Source organism: Lissotriton helveticus, chromosome 5_1 (assembly GCF_964261635.1).
Source record: "Lissotriton helveticus chromosome 5_1, aLisHel1.1, whole genome shotgun sequence".
NCBI lineage: Eukaryota > Metazoa > Chordata > Amphibia > Caudata > Salamandridae > Lissotriton > Lissotriton helveticus.
The window spans coordinates 300,687,585-300,701,572 of NC_136065.1; positions in this window are offsets into that span (position 1 = coordinate 300,687,585).

Sequence of the window (13,988 nt, forward strand, 5' to 3'; positions counted from 1 at the left end):
GAGTAACACCAGACATTTTCTTTCTCTTTGCTCACCGTTGGCTTTCAAGAAATTGTCCAATGCTTCCAGCCACCAGTGCCGTTTGAGGCCCTGGATCCAATCGTCAATCCGTGCCGCTGGGGGCGATGCTTCAGGGTCTGGATTGAAACATTGAGCTACGTCTCCTCCCTTCATGAGCGAAAAAGGTTCTGGTCTGTCGTAGAGGCAGGGCATTGTGCTGTACATTTTTCTTCGGGTTTCAGTTGCTTCTGCTTGTGTTCTAGCTTGAGCTTGATTGTTAGTTCTTCCTTCAGTGCACTCGTGTTTGGTCAACATTGCACCCTTGAATTTATCCATGGTTAGTGACAATGTTGGGTTTCACTTGCTTGTTGTGTGTGTTCATCGGCTACTCCACACTTGCTTTGGCTTGTGCTCGTTCCGTTGTAATTATTCATGTGTTGTCTTTGTTTATGTTTGCTTGTCGCTTCTGTTGTTTTATGGACACGCGTTACTTCATTACATTCGCCGCTGCGCATTCGCTTGCGTTTCTCACTGTTCGCGTTTCCACCCGTGCTAACCTTTGTTTTGTCAATGCTTGTTTGTTAAGTCACTCCTGTGGTTGCTCTTGCTTGGTAGTTGATTCACTCTCGTGTTAGCATGTGCTTGTTCTGTTTGGTCGCCAAGACTTGTTCATTGTTGTCCATGCGCCGTTATCCACGCTTGTTTATTTGCATATACCAATGTTTGGTTATTTGCTCCTATCAATACTCGTTGGTTCTTCGCCAGTGCTTGGTTGTCCTTCGCCAACACTTGTTCAGCCTTCGCCACTGCTTGTTTGGTCTTTGCCAATGCTTGTTTGGTTTTCGTCAAGGCTTGTTTGGCCTTCACCAATGCCTGTTTTCTTCCTTTGCCACGATTTGTCCAATGCTTGTTGATCTGCATGTATCAGTGCTTGTGTCTCTTTGCATGGATCAATGCTTGTTTCTTTGCATGTACCACTGCTTGTTTACTCTTCGCCAATACTTGTCTTTGCATGTGCCAATGCTTGTTTACTCTTCGCCAATACTTGTTTCCGTTTGTCCAATGCTTGTTGATCTGCATGTATCAATGTTTGTTGATTTGCTTCTACCTTACGGTTATCAGTGCTTGTTGACTTCCTTTTGCTAATGTTTGTTTCTTTGTTCTTGCCAGTGCTTGTTCACTTTTGCCAATGCTTGTTTTCTTGACGTTGCCTGACTCCAAGATGGCCGCTCTATGATAATCAGGGGTCTGTCCTGACGAGCGCCTGACTCTAAGATGGCCGCCGTCAATGCAGTCACACGAGGCTTTCTCTCTCTGGATTCAGTCACTCCAGACTCACCGGCAGTCGTCTCCAGGATCAGGATCTTCCCAATTCGACTCCCTCTGGTCGCCACTGCAGTCAGGTGAGGTTGGGGTGGGCTCCCGCCTTCCTTTGCAGAGTCCTCGGCGGCGGCAGGCCAATCCTCACGCATCCAGCGTGAGATTCTCCGACATCGGAGTCCAGGCTCCAATTATTGCGCGCTCAGCAGCGCGCGACAGCAGGCCTTCGTGGGGCGATCTACCCCAGGGTTTACTCGTCTCTTGGCCACCACAGTCACCAGATCGGGTTGGGGTGAGCTCTCAACTCGATTCCTGAATTCCCGCTCTCTCTTGCGCCAATGACCTGCCGAACCTCACGCATTAGGCGTGAGGTTTTCCGATGGCGCCCGGGCTCGAATTGCAGCGCTCTCAGCAGCGCTTGCTGGCGGCACACAACTCTGGGGCACTTCTTTTACCTCTCTGGGCACTCCACAGGGTCGGAGTGGGCTCCCGATTCCTGCACACCGGCTCTGCACCTGGGACACACGCTTCCAGCGTGAAGCGCTCTTTCAGCGCGACGAACTGCTTTTCTCTCGAGCAGTTCAGCGCTCGTTTCTTCGGCCCCTCTGCTCCCTCACAGACTTTGGGGGTCACTCTCAACAGCTGCTGGCCTCGACCTCCGGGCGGCAGCGTGGTTCTTTTCAGCAGCGTTTTCACAGCTGCTTGGGACAGGGCGTCTTCGTGGGGCTCTGCACACAGTGGGGCTTGCTGTATCCCACCCTCGTCGCCAGCTGTAGCATCCTGCTACAATAAATACAGACACATGCAATTGTCTTAACTGGAGCTTTATTACTCACTTGTTACTCCTGCCCTGTCCCTACTCTAACTGCCCCTTTCCTGTGTCCGCTCCTCCTCTTCCTCTGGCCCCCTAGCTCCGCCCACTCTCAACTACTAGTGTGCTGACTTCACAACACACACTTACAAATAATTGGATTTGTATAGCGATTCTGGGAGTCGTTGAACCACTGTACAACGAGTAGTAAGCTACTCCGAGTGCTTAGTGGTTTGTTGAGTGATTATCTGATTATTCAGTGGTTATCTGATTCTAGACAGGGGCACAACTGGGCAGGGAGTAATATCACTCCCAGCAATGAGACAGGACAATAGTTTCCAGCAAAGGAGAGCTAACCTTATAGCCAATATAAGAAGAAAAAGAAGCGACATATTGTGCAATGTAAACATATTGAACAAATCTGATATTATAAAAAACACATTTTTTTTGTAGATTTTACATTGTTCCTAGGCTTCAACTCATTGCAAGTCCCGAAAAATGCTCCTGCCCCATTGTTGACTGGTTCCTCAGACCCACTGTGCAAACATCCATTTCATATCTGGGAGACACAAAAGATGTCCTGTGCCTACTCGGAGACATGGAGATTAACCCCACGGAAGACTGGATCACCACCATGGCTATCGAGACACTATACACTAGCATACCACGGAGGCGTACCCTGAGTGTGGTTGAACATATTCTGTTTGAGAAGGAGTGGGATTTCATGACCCCAAGACATTTTATATTGGAATGTGCAGAATTGGCCCTGACAGAATGTTTTTGAATACAATGACACAATATACCACCAAATTAGAGGGACTTCAGTGGGGAGCACATTTGCTCCTAGTATGGCTCTACTGTATGTGCACCAATTTGAGGCGGACTACATCTTTAACCAGAACAACCCCTACAGGGCACAGATTAAACTACGGCATCAATATATTGACAACATCATCATAGTATGACATGGAAACAGAGAACAAGCCGTGGATTTTGTGGAGTGGGTTAATAACAGAGACGAACATCTAAGGTTTACACATACAATCAGCAAGGACGAGGCAATCTTTCTGGATCTGGTCATTACATTGGACCAAAGTGGCATAAAAAAAGGGTCCATAACAAAACAACTGACAGAAACAGCCTCCTCCTATTTGAAAGCTTACACCCCAAATCCCACCGACCAAACCTTCTGGTAGGTCAGTTTTTACGTGTTCGAAGGAATTGCTCTTCCCTTGCAACATTTGATACACAACCAGAAACCCTGGAAAATAAAGTGGTAACTCGCCACTATCCCAGGAAACTGATAACATAAACAAGGAAGAGAGCAAGAAACAATAACTGAGAGGCACTGCTCGAGAACCAAGAGAAGAAGGACAATGACAGACTAGTGTGCGTCACAACGTACCCCTGATATCAAACAAAGTTCAGAGTAGTGTACAAAAAAAATTGTGAAGGAGACACAAAAACATTGGCTTCACCCACTGTTTGCGTTTAAGAGGAATACAAGTCTACAAGAAGAACTGGTACAAGCAAAAACACCAACCCCACAGACCCAAACACAGACAACCTTATGGGATAACCAGGGACCAGTGGGACACTACCCATGCGGTAATTGTGTAGTAGGCAAGTACACTACGACAACAAAAGTAGTTGACATCAAAACAGGAAAGCCATGGATTTTGAAGGACTTCAGCAATTGCAAAAGCCAGAATGTCATTTATCTGATCTCCGGCCCATGCGACCTCCTGTATGTAGGAATGACTACCAGAAAGGTCAAGATACAAATCAATGAACATAGGAGCACCATCAGGAGTAAAAATAACAACACAAAATGAACGCAACACTACTTGGAGAAAAACCACCGGGATGTGGATCTAAAGTGTGTAGCCCTTGAGACAATTAAAATAAACAGTCCAGATATACAAAACAAACAACACCTGCGAACAACAACAGGTGTATCCCCTCAGAACCTGGGAAACTGGATTAAATGATGATATCCCATGGTTACACATTGGGAAGTAGAATACAAATCAGAATCAAACCATATCTCGGTTTTTCCATCCGTCTATGTAAAGTGAGGTAACACCTGTCAATATTCTTTAATTTTCACTAAATATCATTACATCATTCATAGCTGGAATAAGGGATTACTTGACAATGGACAGAAAACAAGGGTCCTCGCCACCTTTTTTGTCCCCTGCACTAGCCCCGAGGAATTATATCATTTTATACATTTATCATCTCAAATCCATAGGCTTTATTAATATCGCAGCCTGATAATACCAATCTTTTGAAAATATATATTTTTTCCTCTGGTTTTTCAAGACAAGATATGCATAAAATTTCACACTCGTTATACTATTTTTGGGCTACATGAGTAAGTAACCTGTAATTTAAAACAGACGGTTCTTACACCAGCTCCCATCCTCTGCATACCACACCCCGCGTCATGTCATTCATGACACAACGTAGAATCTTCACTGGCCAAGCACATCCGCGCAGCACAGTGATGTGAAGCCCAGGCAGTCCTGATCAGGACACCGGGGCTTGCACACGTGCAGCGGCTCATCTCCAAACAAGGCACGCAGCTGATGCGAAGCCTTGGCAGTCCTGATCTGGACACCGGAGCTCGCACACGTGCTGCGGCCCAGCTTCAATGACGGTACGCAGCTGACGGGCCCATATGACGCGAACATCAGGCAATTCCATCGATCTTGGTAAACGCAGCCTCCAGGCGAAAGCCCGGACACCGGAAACTCCTACAACCAGCTATTTAACAAGCGTAAAACTAATTAATCTAATTCAAACAATTACAACGCCCTATATAAGGGTACGTTCTTGGCCCTCTCCATTCAACATTGGGGAAGAGGAGTGAACAAGTCTAGGCAGACGGCAAGAGATGCACCCTGAGGCAGTAAGAGTATGAATGGTTATGTGAATGAATTCATTTGTGTAGTCGTATTGGCTTCCAAATGACCTGTATTACATATGTTTACCTCCCAAAATTTCGAATCTAATTTTCTTTCAGAGTGTAACTACAAAGGTCTCTAATTCTCTCTTCCCATGGGTCATTTAGGAACCTCACTTGGGTAAGATTGTGAGCTGGTCTCACAAATTTTTGTAAAATGTACTGTGTGTCTCACGTTTGCAGTGGCACAAGTTTCACACGGACATGCAATAACCACTATAAATGCATGACATGTATAATATAAATCTGCTATGACTGGATATTGCTCAGACATCACTGTGATGGCAATCTCGCTTTTACATTACAGGTTTCAGAAACATTGCTCAGCCAGAGGTTGACATAGGTCACCCTACGGAGTGGTAATTTTGGACCAATCTTGATAAGATAGGAGCCCACAGTCTTTTCCGTCCTGATGAATGCCACGGACCCCAAGGGCCACTTTGGCAGAAACATGTTGACGACTACAATCACGGTGGTGATGGGATACTAATTCCCCCATTCCCCACATTTACTTTTAATACAAAGTAATTGCCCAACAAATAAATGTATTTCTGCTTTTACATTGGTTTTTAAATCACTCATTTGCACAGGCCCCCCCTTTGTAGACTTTAGAAGTGCCTCCCTGTCTCCAGGTGTAGGCCCGCTTTCTACCAAATGCAGTTTCTAGAGAGTGAGGACTGCCAATGATGAAGCATGACACCTGGCCGTGTGTGAGGACAGTCCTTCACTTTTTTTGAAATGCCTGGTACTCCACCTAGTACCTTGTAATATCCCGGTCACTTATCTTCAGGGTAACTTCTTTGTGTGTACGTTGTTGACATCCTCTGAGGGAAAAGGTAATGTATGGACTCCTATTCACGAGTAGTAGGAAAGGAATTCCACTTATGTTGATTTATACCACAGAGTACTGTACAATTGCGTGCTCTTAGATTAAATAAACAGGAAACTCTGTACTGTTGTGTCTTTGGACTGAAGAGGCTTCTTGTGTTTTGGACAAATGGCTATAAACCCATCAGAGCGCCTCTCCGTCCACAACCGAATTTCTCAGCTTCTAACCTCCTTTGCCTCCATTAATTTACACAGTAAGCATTCATCTTTGACATCACCATCCATTAAAAACCCTCTCACAGCAGACTCTGCACATGTCCTACACAGATGCTGGATCTATCTCTAACACTTTTAAATACGGTTATACATGACAGTCATGATGGCTACACAAACATGCATGCTCGCCCCTTGCAATCTTCACATAGAATTCACTACAACATACTGTGATGTTAGCTTGCAAGAAACACATGGACTACTTGTGCAAATCATCTGATGTTGTACTTTATAATACACAATAAAGTTAAAAAACACTACAGTATGTTCATGAGGACTACACTCAACATACACTCACACACATGCTCCTTGAGTCTTAACAACTTTATAAATAAGTCTCTATACACCATCAAGGGGAAATACAGGGGTTGCCAACACTTGTGTGTACCATATCCTGCTTGGGGTAATATCACCTGACAATTTCAGATAAATAAATTCAGTGATCAGAAGTTTCCATCCAGACATGTTTGGTTTCTAAACCTCCCTTTGATGTAGATATTACATTGAGCTAAATAAAACCATGGCAGTCACAACTGGTGCTTGCCCGAGCCCGTGTTCTTTTTTCACGGCCCAGAGCATTTCACATGGGACAGCCTTTTCTTATTTCCATGGGAAGAGCAAGTCAGTGTCACTGTATCAGGCTCCCCTTTCCAGGGTGGACTTTGGGCATAAGAAGAACCCAGTGAAAAGCAGAGGGGAAAGCAAGGAGAGACACAGAGAAGCCTCATTCCTAAAGGACGAAGTAGGCACTGAGTAAAAATCCCAAATGAAGGAGCATTTTCTTTCTCTCGGGTGTATGCAGAACCTCGGAGGGGCTATTTTTACCCACACATCCCAGACCATTCTACCTTTGCTATAGAAGCTCTTCAGAGCTAAGACCAACATACAATCACACTTGGGTCAATCACCCAGCTGTTAGGCTCTTTTAAGCCACTCTGTGGGTGCACATGGTTCAGCATTTAGCTGGCAACATATCCCTTTTAGAGTCTTCTGCACTCATAGTGTCATGTCCTCTAGGCTAGTTCTGTCATGTATGCACCCTTTTTACATACATTGTCCCATCCACATGACAATAACGGTTCTGAACAGGTGACCTTTTACCTAGTAGCTTGCTCTTGTCTCTTCGACACCATGCTCTTAGTATCTTATCATAATCCTTGTACCTGACATATATAAACATGTCCTCAGGCACTGCATAATTATTCTGTATAAGGGTCACCACTTGTTTCATCCTTGGGAAACAAGCCAGCTGTACATGATCACATTGTATAGAAAAACATTTATGATTGTTTACAAAATGTGTATGATTGTTTTCAAAACATATTGATTCTAGAAGAAACCCTGGAGTAACCACTCTAGTAAATATACCATTATTCCCCCCTGCAAATTAGAGGAGAATTCCTTCCAGACTGACACGGGGTCCTGCATGCTGAATCTTCAACATACAGCGGTCTGACTTCCCTTGCGGGGTGTTATCCTCGTAGCAGAGACGGGGTCCTTCATTCCCTACCATCAGGTGAGGGGGATTGTTCTTCCCTAGGGGATTCTTGGCTACACACATATATATATATATACACATATACATGCCACACCTACATATCTAGGCTAGGTGCATTGAGGCAAATTACGTAGGGCGCATTATAGGAGTATGCCAGTGCTACTGTCTTATCTGAACTGTATATGTTCATCTTCTTAGCACTATGGTAGAAATGTATCTACTGTTTACTATATTAGTACTTGCGATTTCTTTTGTGTGCTTCTGTCTCCTGATTGTTGCAGCAAATATGTTTTACACAAGACTGACGCTGGACCAATAAATACTTATTGAGACGTCCTAATCGCCATCCTGTGTATTTTTTTAGATTAAGTGGGCACGAGTGACTGAGTGAAAAGTACTGTACTGTTTTCCACAATCCCTGAGGAATCAGGGTTTTAATGTTCAGTGGTTGCCAGAAACTACCTAAATCACTGTAAGATACATGGGGGTGGTAGTGGCACTGTAGACCTAGCTAGTCTAACAGCTGACCTATCCTATGGTCTGGGCTAACTCTCTCCCCTGCTGCTCCGCAGTCTCGTTGTCTCGCCGCAGCACTCAGCCCTCCTCCAGGTGAGGGTTTGTGCCTGCAGCCTCCAGCCTTCTGCCCTCCAGCCTCAGCGCTGCTCCTGCTACCAGCCTGCCTCGTGTCTCTTCTAGCCCTCTCAGATTCTTTTCTCTGGCCTCCATAAGTTTATTTTTGAGATTTATTTAAAGATTTATTATTTTTTCTCTGCAGGGTTCACACTGCTGCTGCCCCTGAGGCCCCTCCTCCCTGCTCAGCCCCTGCTCCCACCTCCCTGACTCGCGTCCGGCCCCCCCCCTCCCCTACTTAATGGCGGCCACTGTGGGGGAGGGTGAGTAAGACCCTGACCACCGGTCTGGGCTAACTCTCTCCCCTGCAGCTCCACAGTCTCGTTGCCTCCCTGACGTGCTAAGCCCTCCTCCAAGTAATTGTTCGCACCTGCAGCCTCCAGCCTTTCGCCCTCCAGCCTCAGTGCTGCTCCTGCTTCCCGCCTGCCTGGTGTCCCCTCTAGCCCTCTTGGATTATTTTCTCTGGTCCCTCTTAAGTTTATTTTTAAGCTTTATTTAAATCTTTATTATTTTTTTTCTCCGCCTGTTCCCCCGCCGCTGCTGCCCGTGCGTCCCATCCCCCCTGCTCAGCCTCTGCTCCCGCCTCCCAGACTTGCATCCCACCCCTTCCCCAACTTAATGGCAGCCGACTATCCTTCACCATCAGCAGCTCTCACATGACCACAGAACCCATGACGGACACCCGCACCACTGAAACCCTGAAGTGCATCCTCCTGTATGTATGCTCCCTCCACAGACACGCTGTATAGATCTGGGACCTGCTCGACACCCTCTCGCTTGACGAAGCCTTCTTCACGGAAATATGGACCAACTCCACCTCCGCCCCGACATCGCCACCGCCATCCCCGATGGATACAAGATCCAAAGAAAGGACCGCCCCCTCCACCCTGGAGGGGGACTCGCCATTGCACACAAGAGCTCCCTTCGACTCTCCACCTCCAGTGCGAGTGACCCCTCTCCTACACAGAGCACCTACACTTCCAGATCCAACCCAGCCCCAGACCACGCTGTTCAGGACCCTCGTCTACAGACCCCCCCAGACCACGCGCCTCTTCTGCCACCACCATTGCTGACCTCGCCATACCCCACGCCATCGCCTCCACGGACTACATTCTCATCGGGGACCTGAATTTCCACCTCGACAACCGCAGCGACCCCGAATCCACCACACTCCTTGACAACCTCGACAACCTCTGACTGAGGCAGCTCGTCACCACCCCTACCCACAGAGCTGGATACACCCTGGACTCCATCTTCGCAGGATGGACAAACATCCACTTCAGCCACACCACGCAGCCCCTCTGGACAGATCACCACTGCGTTCACTTCACCTCCACCACCACCACCACACCCAAACCCGCCCCTTGCCCGCCATGAAGAAACTGGAGTAATATGACCCCTCCTCAAGAAACCCTTGGCCGACCCGACGGACCTGAAAAACTACTGGCCCATCTCTCTCCTTTCCTTTGCAGCCAAAGTCACTGAGAGCTTCATCAACACCCAACTGACCACCTTCATCGAAGAGAACCCCATCCTTGACCCCTCCCAGTCCGGATTTCGCAGCAACCACAACACAGAGATCACCCTCCTTGCCGCCACCGATGACATCTGCATGCTACTCGACCAGGGCCACACTGCGGCCCTCATCCTACTAGACCTCTCCGCAGCCTTTCGACACCGTCTCCCACCGGACCCTCGCAGCCAGACTCCACGACGCCAGTATACAGGGAATTGCCCTCTACTGGATCCGCTCCTTTTTCTCCGGCAGAACCCAAAGGATAAGACTCCCGCCGTTCCTCTCTGAACCTACTGAGATCAAATGCAGAGTACCCCACGGATCCTCGCTCAGCCCCATGCTCTTCAACATCTACATGGCCCCACTTGCAGCCATCGTCAGACATCATGGGCTCAGCATAATATTCTACGCTGACGACACGCAGCTCATCCTCTCTCTTACAAAGAACCCCAAAGACACAAGACTAAGACAGAAGGAATGAAAGATGTCGCAGCCTGGATGAGCAACAGTGCCTTAAACTGAACTCGGAGAAGATAGAGGTCCTCGTCCTTGGACCCTCCCCCACTGCGTGGGACAGCTCATGGTGGCCCCTTGCCCTCGGACACCCACCCACCCCAACGGACCACGTCCAGAACCCCGGCATCATCCTAGACTCCTCCCTCACCCTGACCCACCAGATCAACACCGTTGCCTCCACCTGTTTCAGCTCCCTCCGCATCCTCTGGAAGACTTTCAAGTGGATCCCCCCAAATGCAGAAAGACCGTAACCCACGCACTCATAACCAGCAGATTGGACTACAGCAACACCCTCTGCGCCGGAATCAACAAAATTCTGCTACATAAGCTCCAAACCATACAGAACACCGCAGCCAGACTCGTCCCCGGAACCCCACGACCGAACACATGACCCAGCACCTACGAGACCTCCACTGGCTCCCCATCGAGAAAAGAGTGACCTTCAAGTTACTCACCCACACCAACAAATCCCCCCACAACATCGGACTCAAATACCTCAACGAAAGAGTCTCCTTCCATGCACCCGAAAGGAACCTCCGCTCCGCTGATCACGCCCTGACAGAGACCCCACGAATCCGCAGAACCAGAGCAGGCGGAAGAGCCTTCTCCTACGTCACAGCAAAGACCTGGAACGAGCTCCCAGTCAACACCGGGGCCCGATGTAGGTCGCCAATTACTGGTCGGTAACGGCCGATTTCGGCCGTTACCGACCGGTATTTGGGATTTGACATGTAGGTAGGCTTAATTTACAGAATCGATATATTTACCGATTCGGTAAATTTACCGATTCTGTAAAATACCGAATCGGTAAATTTACCGAATTGGTAAATACAGATGTAGGTGGCACTGAAAACAGTGCCACAGGCCATTACCGATTCGTTATTTACCATGTAATACTATTACATGGTAAATAACGAATTCCAGTGTACATGCACATCTGTGCATGTACACCTGTGCCATGTGGCACACAGACATGCCCTAAGGGCATGTGTGTGTGTCACATGGCACACAAGCCAAAAACAGGGGTGCAAGAGGGTGTCAAAGTGACACCCTGTCCCCCTTGTAAAATCGGTAATTTTACCGATTCGGTAATTACCGAATCGGTATTTGCTATTGAATCCTATGGGCTTCAAGGCCCATAGGAATCAATGGCTAATACTGATTCGGTAATTACCGAATCGGTAATTACTGAATCTTACCGATTCGGTATTTTTACAGATTTGTTTACCTACATAGCAATTACCGATTAGTAAATACCGAATCGGTAAAATTCGGTATTTACCATTCGGTAATTTGCTATTACCTACATCTAGCCCCAGATGCTTCCCCACTCTGCACAATTTCAGGAAGTGCCTCAAGACCTGGCTATTCGACTGATTCGGAGGAGCACCCCTCCCTCCCACCCCCTCAGAGCCTTGAGACCCTCACGGATGAGTAACGCGCTTTATAAGCCCTTGGATTGATTGATCCTGTGGGGTTGTCCGGAATCTGTTTAGACACCAAGCCCTCAGTTTAGGTCATCTAAAACGTGCAGGTCCTGGGGATTAATAGGAACTACACGACATGAGCCTCAAGGGTTCCAAAGTCCTGACTGAATTGTAAGGACTCTAGCACGTTCCCTGGTCAGCAAATTGGTCCCTTACCTCTGCCTTCTAGTCCTTTTAAGTTAGATCAATAAAAGGCGCAGCTGAAAATTGATTAAAAGGCTACGAACTAGCAAAATAGTACTATGGCTTGGCGTAAAGTGTTGCTGTCTCTCATGGATAGGAAATCATGATTATGTTAAAGACATTACGCCTAACATTATCCCCCTTATATCGCCCACCTTCATTGAGCCTGTTGTTTCCTTTGTTGATTCCAGCAGGCTTAGCTTAGGAGTTTCAAGGAAGTGATTGCTTCTTCACTTTGAGCCTTTCAACCAAGAAAGATGGTGTCTCAAGCTCAATTTGGATGTATACTTGTTTACCTTTGTGACATCTTTGCTCAGTGATGTAAGGATTTGTTCATAATGTACATGCTGCTCAGTGCAAGGTACTATTACAGATGGAATAGCATAACATTAGCTTTCAATTGGTTATTAAAACAGCAGGATACAAGCCTACATGCACACTGCTCATGTATTAAATTGTGTGGCTCATTCATTCTGGTCACTGCAGTCATGTTTTAAACCTGTTTCCGTTTCAGGTTTGCTGTGGTGTGTTCATACTTTGGGGATTTGTAAAGTATGTTCCCCCATTTAAGAAACAGTCCAGCAGACAGAAGTGCACGTTAATGTGCATTATGTCAGTCAGTCAAAACCACTTTATTCGATTAATTAAAATCATAAAAGTATACTATACACTATACAAAACATTATAAAATGTATTATACAATATAAAGTACAATTAAAAAGCAATAAAAAGACAAATTCATTGTTAAAGACCAATAGTCAATGTACATAAGCTTATGTTATATGATTAGACATTTCCAGTAGAGCTGCCTGTCTAACCCTCCTACTTCTGACAGACGCAACTAGAAAGCTGGCAACACTAAACATGATTTCTGGGGATTCCATCAATTGTAGAAACAATAATGCAGGTTTACATTGTATGAAGTCCATATTTTTCATTAGAGGAAAAATAAACATTTTTCTGGCTTCATGAAAAAAGGGGCAAAAGAACATAAAATGCATTGTGTCTTGGGCGGAGAAATCATCGTATTTACACGGGGTCGCATCTTCTAGCCTAATCCAACCCTGCAGATCCCATAGTACCAGGTGAATTTGGTTAAAACGGAATTTAGTCAAAAGCCATCTGTGAAAAGGGTTAGAAACGATAGACAGATATGATGGCATTGCTAATGATAAAATTACCAAGAAGTGGGTCCTGACAGATGGTTTACATAGCTCCACTGCTTCCCGCTCTGCTTCGCTTCGCCTAACAAAATTTTTCTTAACCCACTCTAAGTCAGCTTTACATAAGGATTCAGGATGAAGGTAAATCTCAGGGCGCCCCAGTTTCTCAGATGACATTTTTACATACGACAGCCACTGGATATCCTTCATTCTATCTAGTTTAATACAGTCCTTTAGAATCCTATGATTTAAAGTAAGATTCGGATTCACCCAGATTTTAATCCATAACAGGATTGGGGCTATTTTAATTATGTCGGAAATATATCCTAAGCCCAGCTCGAGATGAACAGAATGGGTCGCAGTGGATTGTGGGAGACCAAGGAGGGCACGTAAGAATGTATTCTCTTCTGTCTGTATACAGTCAGGTTTAATGTACCCCCATATAGCCGCTCCGTACTTTGCAATTGCGATAGTTTTGGCTTTATATATAGCCAAAATAGCCTCAAAGGGTTTCCCCCCAATCTTTTGGCAAATCCTGATATTGCGGCTGAAGAATTTCTCACATCATTCACCTTTACAGGGAGCTGCGATGACCACGTTCCCCTGTCGTCAAAGACAACTCCCAAATAGGTGAACACTTTCACCCTGGTGATTTCTTCTTCCCCGCAATAAAAAGATCTAGCGGTACCTTTACCAGCCCCTAGAGACATAATATGTGATTTGCCATTATTGACCACTAGGTCCAGAGAGTTCATAAAGTTCCCAAATGAACCCAGCAGTCTTTGTAAGCCCAAA